Source organism: Sinocyclocheilus anshuiensis, unplaced genomic scaffold (genome assembly GCF_001515605.1).
Source record: "Sinocyclocheilus anshuiensis isolate Anshui unplaced genomic scaffold, SAMN03320099.WGS_v1.1 scaffold267, whole genome shotgun sequence".
In the NCBI taxonomy this organism is placed as follows: Eukaryota; Metazoa; Chordata; class Actinopteri; order Cypriniformes; family Cyprinidae; genus Sinocyclocheilus; species Sinocyclocheilus anshuiensis.
In genome coordinates this window covers 146487-153771 of record NW_015552637.1, presented here as the reverse complement: position 1 = coordinate 153771, position 7285 = coordinate 146487, and positions in this window count along the sequence as shown.

The following is a 7285-nucleotide window of genomic DNA, read 5'->3' as shown; positions in this document are numbered from 1 at the left end:
GCCCGAGTATTGACTGTTAGCACTCCCTCTGCTTTCTCTGCAACCACTTCCTGTTTAGTGGCCATATTAACCTGGCCACCACATGACTACTTTGCGAAGTATTGCCAGTTTATCCTGCCTTACCAAGCGTTTGTATCTCTGCCTTCTTACCACGTGTATGACCTGTTTATCTGTTTGTTTTGACTTCTCTTTTGGATTACCCCTTTTGCCTGTTTGCCTGGTTGGACTGCCTTACTGTGTTTTTGACCTCATTGCCTGTTTTTACTGACCCTGAGTTTGGTTTTGTTGGACTGCTTCAATAAACATCCGCATATGGATTCTTCCTCGGCTTCCGCCTCACCCTCATTACAGAATACTTCGCCTACTATGAATCCAGCGGAAGTTTCTCAGCTCCAAGCGGCATCCACTGCTAAAGAACTATCAAGAGCAGCTCAACAAACTGCAATCGGCAAACGATCATTTAACCCACTATCACGCCAAGAATCTCAAGCCATGGAAGATTACATTGAAGAGGCTCTTAACTATGGCTTCATTCGACCTTCCACTTCCCCAGCAGCAGCAGGTTTCTTCTTCGTTGAGAAGAGGGACGGAGGCCTACGACCATGCATTGATTATCGTGGACTTAACAACGTGACTGTGAAATTCCGCTATCCGCTCCCTCTAGTTTCTGCTGCCCTGGAGCAACTTCGTGAGGCAAAAATATACACCAAGCTAGACTTGAGAAGCGCTTATAATCTCATCCGGATCAAGGAAGGCGATGAGTGGAAGACTGCATTTCTCACCACCAGAGGTCACTATGAGTACTCGGTGATGCCGTTTGGGCTAGCCAACGCCCCAGCTGTGTTCCAATCATTCATTAACGAGATCTTCAGGGACATCTTGAACCAGTATGTTATTGCCTACATTGACGATATTCTGATTTACTCCAAGTCTGAAGCTGAACACATCAAACATGTCCAGGACATCCTCTCTCGTCTCCTTAAGCACCAACTCTATGTAAAAGCGGAAAAATGTGAGTTCCATGTCCAGAACACCACGTTCTTGGGGTATCACATCAGTCATCAAGGAGTCGAGATGGACACTTCCAAGATCCAGGCAGTCACGGAATGGTCCCAACCATCCACAATCAAGGAACTTCAAAGATTTCTAGGCTTTGCCAACTTCTACCGGCGTTTCATCAGAAACTACAGCACGATCGCCTCCCCGTTGACGTCTCTTCTGAAGGGGAGGCCATCCAAGTTAAAGTGGACAAGCGAAGCCACCACTGCTTTCACAAAACTCAAGACAAGTTTCACTTCAGCACCTATCCTGAAACATCCTGACCCTAACCTCCCATTTGTAGTGGAGGTGGATGCATCAGACTGTGGAATTGGGGCAGTACTGTCACAGCGTCATGGTCAACCAGCTAAATTGTACCCGTGTGCATTCTTTTCAAGAAAACTCACTTCGGCCGAAAGAAACTATGATGTTGGTAATAAGGAGTTACTGTCCATGAAAGCTGCGATAGAGGAATGGAGACACTGGTTGGAGGGAGCCGTTCACCCGTTCCAGGTTATCACCGATCACAAGAATCTTGAGTATGTGAAAAGTGCCAAGAGACTAAACCCACGTCAGGCCAGATGGTCACTGTTCTTTTCAAGGTTTCAATTTACTGTCACCTATCGCCCAGGAAGTAAGAATTGCAAGGCAGACGCCCTCTCCAGGTGTCATGATCCTCCTCTCCAAGATCATTCTCCTGAACCCATTCTTCCTTCCTCTGTAATTATCGCTCCTGTAAACTGGGACATCATGGAGGAGATCCAAAGAGCCACACAGCAAAATCCTCAGCCCGCTCCGAACAAACAAAACAAACAATATGTTCCCCAGGATCTACGACAACGGGTCATGCAATGGGTTCATACTTCTGGTCATCCAGGTCATCCAGGTATCTCACGCACCATCAAGTTAATCCACAACGCTTTCTGGTGGCCAACCATGAACAGAGATGTAACTGATTACGTGAAAGCTTGCCAAGTTTGCGCGCAATCTAAGACCCCCAAGGAACTGCCATCCGGTCTTCTGCAGCCGCTACCTATCCCGCAACGTCCATGGTCTCACCTGTCAATCGACTTTGTTACCGATCTTCCCAAGACCCAAGATTTCACTACAATTCTAGTCATCATCGACAGATTCTCTAAGTCTTGCCGCCTCACAAAGGTCTGCGGTCTGCCAACAGCCATGGAAACGGCTCAAGCTCTATTTCACCAGGTGTTTCGAATTTATGGCTTACCCGAAGACATCGTCTCGGATCGAGGGACTCAATTCACCTCTCAGGTGTGGAAAGCTTTCTGCCGACAATTGGACATCAATGTGAGTCTGACGTCAGGCTATCACCCACAGTCAAACGGTCAAGTCGAGAGACTCAATCAGGAGATTGGTAGATATCTGAGAACCTACTGCAGCCGGGAACAGAATCGGTGGGCAGAATTCTTGCCATGGGCGGAATATGCCCAAAACTCTTTAACCCATGCCTCTACAGGACTCACCCCATTCCAATGTGTATTAGGATATCAACCTCCATTGTTCCCGTGGTCTGGCGAACCTTCTTCCGTTCCTGCGGTAGATGACTGGATACGTCATTGCGAGAGGGTGTGGGATAGCGCTCATGTTCTTCTTCAAAGAGCTGTACGAGTTCAAGAACTCCAGGCAAACCAGAGACGGCACCCACATCCTCCCTACCAACCGGGACAGAGGGTCTGGCTCTCTACGAGGGACATCAAGCTACGTCTGCCGAGCAGGAAGCTCAGCCCAAGGTATGTTGGCCCATTCAAAATCTTAAAACAGATAAATGAGGTTACATATCAGCTTGAGCTTCCTGCTAACTACCGCATCTCTCCATCATTTCATGTCTCGCTCCTCAAACCGGTCCACCCGAATGCTGACCCCAATGCTGAGTCCCAAGAGCCACCGCCTCCGCTGGACATTGACCGAGCTTATAAGGTGAACATGCTCAAGGTATGTTGGCCCATTCAAAATCTTAAAACAGATAAATGAGGTTACATATCAGCTTGAGCTTCCTGCTAACTACCGCATCTCTCCATCATTTCATGTCTCGCTCCTCAAACCGGTCCACCCGAATGCTGACCCCAATGCTGAGTCCCAAGAGCCACCGCCTCCGCTGGACGGATCGCCAGCTTATAAGGTGAACATGCTGCTGGACTCGCGGCGTAGAGGGGGTCGGCTTCAATACCTGGTGGACTGGGAGGGATACGGACCTGAGGAGAGATCATGGATACCTGCTTCCGATATACTGGACCCCTCACTCATAGAGGAATTTCATCGAGCCAGGCCCAACCGTCCAGCGCCACGACCACGGGGACGCCCACGCAGAGTGCCAGGAGTCGCTCCTAGAGGGGGGGGTTCTGTAACACCAAGCAAGCAGAGGGAGCCCTCGCCTGAGTATTGACTGTTAGCACTCCCTCTGCTTTCTCTGCAACCACTTCCTGTTTAGTGGCCATATTAACCTGGCCACCACATGACTACCTTGCGAAGTATTGCCAGTTTATCCTGCCTTACCAAGCGTTTGTATCTCTGCCTTCTTACCACGTGTATGACCTGTTGATCTGTTCGTTTTGACTTCTCTTTTGGATTACCCCTTTTGCCTGTTTGCCTGGTTGGACTGCCTTACTGTGTTTCGACCTCATTGCCTGTTTTACTGACCCTGAGTTTGGTTTTGTTGGACTGCTTCAATAAACATCCGCATATGGATTCTTCCTCGGCTTCCGCCTCACCCTCATTACAATAGCAATACATTATTCATCATTTATTGATTCTCTGTAATTTCTCTTTGTCATCTTTTAAATGTTCCTTTCTAAAATAGCCTACCGCTTATATTTTCATTAAACTCACAAACACCCTGCATTACAGAAACCTTGATGTAATGTAATGTTTAATGCACTTCATGTTGTCAATAACAACAATTGGAAAATATTTTATTTTTCTTTGCATCTGAATTACAGTTTTTTTCAACTGCTTACACACAAAATCTTTACTTGTCACACAATTTCTGAAACCTGACACTCAAACATCAGAACCACACACCAAATCTGCAGAACCATACACATTCTCTGACTTTGACTCAGTTTTCAATTTCATAAAACACTTTTTGCAAAGCACAACACACAATTTTCGATGTAACACACAAAAATCTAACAGGAATTAATATTATGGCAAAGGTGTGCTTTTGAGATGTGTTTCTGATCTTTTGAATGCAGTGCTTCATTTTGCAAGAGATGTGAGGCATTTTGCATTTTGTGTGTGCAATTCTTGGATTTGTGTCAAGTTTTGAAAAAAAGAGGCAAAGTTTTGAAAATGTGTGTAAGCAGTTGAAAAAAACTGTAATGTAGTACAAGATCAATGTGACAGACAAGTTAGGTCAAAAGTAATCTACAAGTAATCCAAAAGTAGCCTGATTATATTTCCTAAAAATGTGTAATGTAATGGATTACATTACTAACTACAATTTTTGTCATGTAATATGGAATTAGTAATGAATTACAATTTGTAAGTAATTTACCTAGCTCTGTATGTACAGTACATACAATATATAAAAGTATTGCATCCTTCTCATGGGCATTTAATAATTTTGAACTTTTTAAGTTTTTAAGTTAAATCTCTTTTTGCCTTTATTTTGTTGTCTATTTTACGACAAAATTATATAAAATCATATACTATATAAAGTATTGTATACTGTATAAGTATTTACATTGATAGATAGCATAATCGATAGATAATGTCACTATATCCAAATATTTTATATGCTTAATAAAGAATGATATTATTCAAAATAAACATGATTTATGGTTTATTCTTGCTATATTTTGGTACAGATTATATTATGTATTATCATACTATGTTTGATTATACAATTATATTATAATAAAATAGTGTATAACATGGGGCCCATATAATGATACGGTGGGCAACAGGCCTAATATGGTAACATAATATCACTATATCTCAATAATTTTGGTATAGCAAGATATTTTTAAATAACATTTAAGGACTTATTCAAAATAAACACCAATTTATGGTTTATTAAAATAATTTTTGGTATTTCATAACCACCTAACAAAGTTTCAAAGGGGGCCTTTTACTCCAAAAATATATGTGATAGATTCAGAGATTATTTTTACCTATACAAATCTCCAGGGTTTTAAAATACATAAAATATTAGATTAAACAACCCCAAATTCAATCTTCTGTCACTGCGCACAACAACCTCAGGGATCAGGAAAATTTCATGCTGTACTCTGGTGCTGTTTGTTGCTATTTAGTTTTTGGGCAGAAAATAAAATCAAACCCTCCAGGGCCTTTAGCTGTGAAAACAGCAAGCGAAGCTAATATTTAGACAGGGGAGCGTATAATCGTTAACATTCAGCCTTTGTTCACCACGTAACTGCTTGTTCCCCGTCTGCACTTGTGGCTTCCCGAGGTAGTCAATCTGCTCACCACCACTGAAATTGATAGGCGTGAGAGTAGAAAAGTATGAACGGAGTGGCGAGATCTGCAGCTATTGTCCTCTTTAACCTCTTCCCTTTACTGTGAGAGCGACGAAAGGGCCATTATAAAATGTTCAGAGTAATAGATATTGAACTAGCATTCCAAATTGGCTGAGCAAAAGGTAATCAAAGCATTCGGTAATTACAGTGTCTTCTCTAGTCCTCCCCAAAAAAGACTCCATTATGTCCTTGTTCTCCTGATAATAATGAAACAGGTGTTCGACTGTGCGTGTGTGTTGTGTGAATTCTTTTAAGTCAAAGGACACAATTACATGGGAATTGCTAGCGAGGCCTATTTGCTTTCACTATGAGAGCCAGATAATGGAAAAAGTTTTTCAGTGCTTTGTTAGAAGAAAGAAAACATGCTTGAAAACAGCGGTTCCTTATTCGTTATGAAATATAATTGAGAGGAAACTGATATCATGATATGAACAAATTATTTTGCATCAAAAATGTATGGTTCGCAAAGCTTCAAAACAAAGCAATTTAGTATTTTTTGTGGTTTCAGAGGGACAGATTTAGATTTGGCTTGTCCCCATTTCACATATGCCTTCCTAGTGCACATACTGTACCTTAAAAACATGATTTGTTTATTTTATTACATGAAGCTAATCATAATAAATTAATAAATGTTAAAATACGTCCTCTGCAGGTTTCAACCTCTATTATAATGTTTGTTTAAAGGCAAATGATATGTCATTCTGAGTCCTTGCTATATTGGCCAATTGTCTGTCTGAGGGCTGAGAATTATTTCTTTATATCTCAGGGGAGCTGCTTTTGTGGCACATAAGTGTCGCATTGGAATTCTGCTCAGGACCAGACCAGAGTCTGGCTGTCATCCCTGATATGGATGGTGCCAATTAGACCATAGCTACAGAGCCTCACACTCTATCACATAGTCTCTTATATACAATCCACTTGAAACATTTAACCCACTACACACTCATTAATCCACACTCAAAGTTTTTTGTGACACAATTTATCCCTATGATTTTCATCACAAGCCACAGATCATCCCCAAAACAGTTCTCTATAGTAAATGTTAATATATGTGTGTATGTGTGAATAGGTAAACATACCTTAAAAAAAAGGTATGTTTACTCTGTTTTGCTCACCAAGGCTGTGAAAAAAAGTGTGTCTGAAATATTACTACAATTTTAAAATAAATATTTTTTATTTTTATATATTTTAAAATGCAATTTTAAAATTAAAGGTGGGGGTGTCAGGAAATCATCGCAATCACTCACGTCAGCACAGTCACCTCCTCCGACACACACCAGATCCCAATCACCCGAATTCTGATCACCTGCACCTGCATCACCAATTAAGCCCGCTATATCTTCTCACTCCACTCAGCATTCCAGTGTCCGGTCTACCGTTTACTACCCGAACATTGCCAGACCCCTTACAAGCTTTACTAACTGTTGTTTCCTTACCTCCAGAACTCCATTCAGTCTCCGCTATTCCGATTCTCCTCAGCCCCGGTTCATCTCCAGGATTCCTACTACTATCATACCCAGATTACCAAGAAGCTAAGATACCCAGAACTCTCTCATATCTCTCTTACTCACCTGCCTTCGATCCTAACCATCACAGCATTGACAATAAACCCCTCTGTTTACCTGAACTCCTCTTGTCTCTTGCCTGTTTGTGACAGGGGGTAAGTGATTTCTGGTAGCCACTGTTGATATTTCAAATCAACAAAACAAACACGCCGTACCCCAAAAGGGTCTCGCCCCTATTTT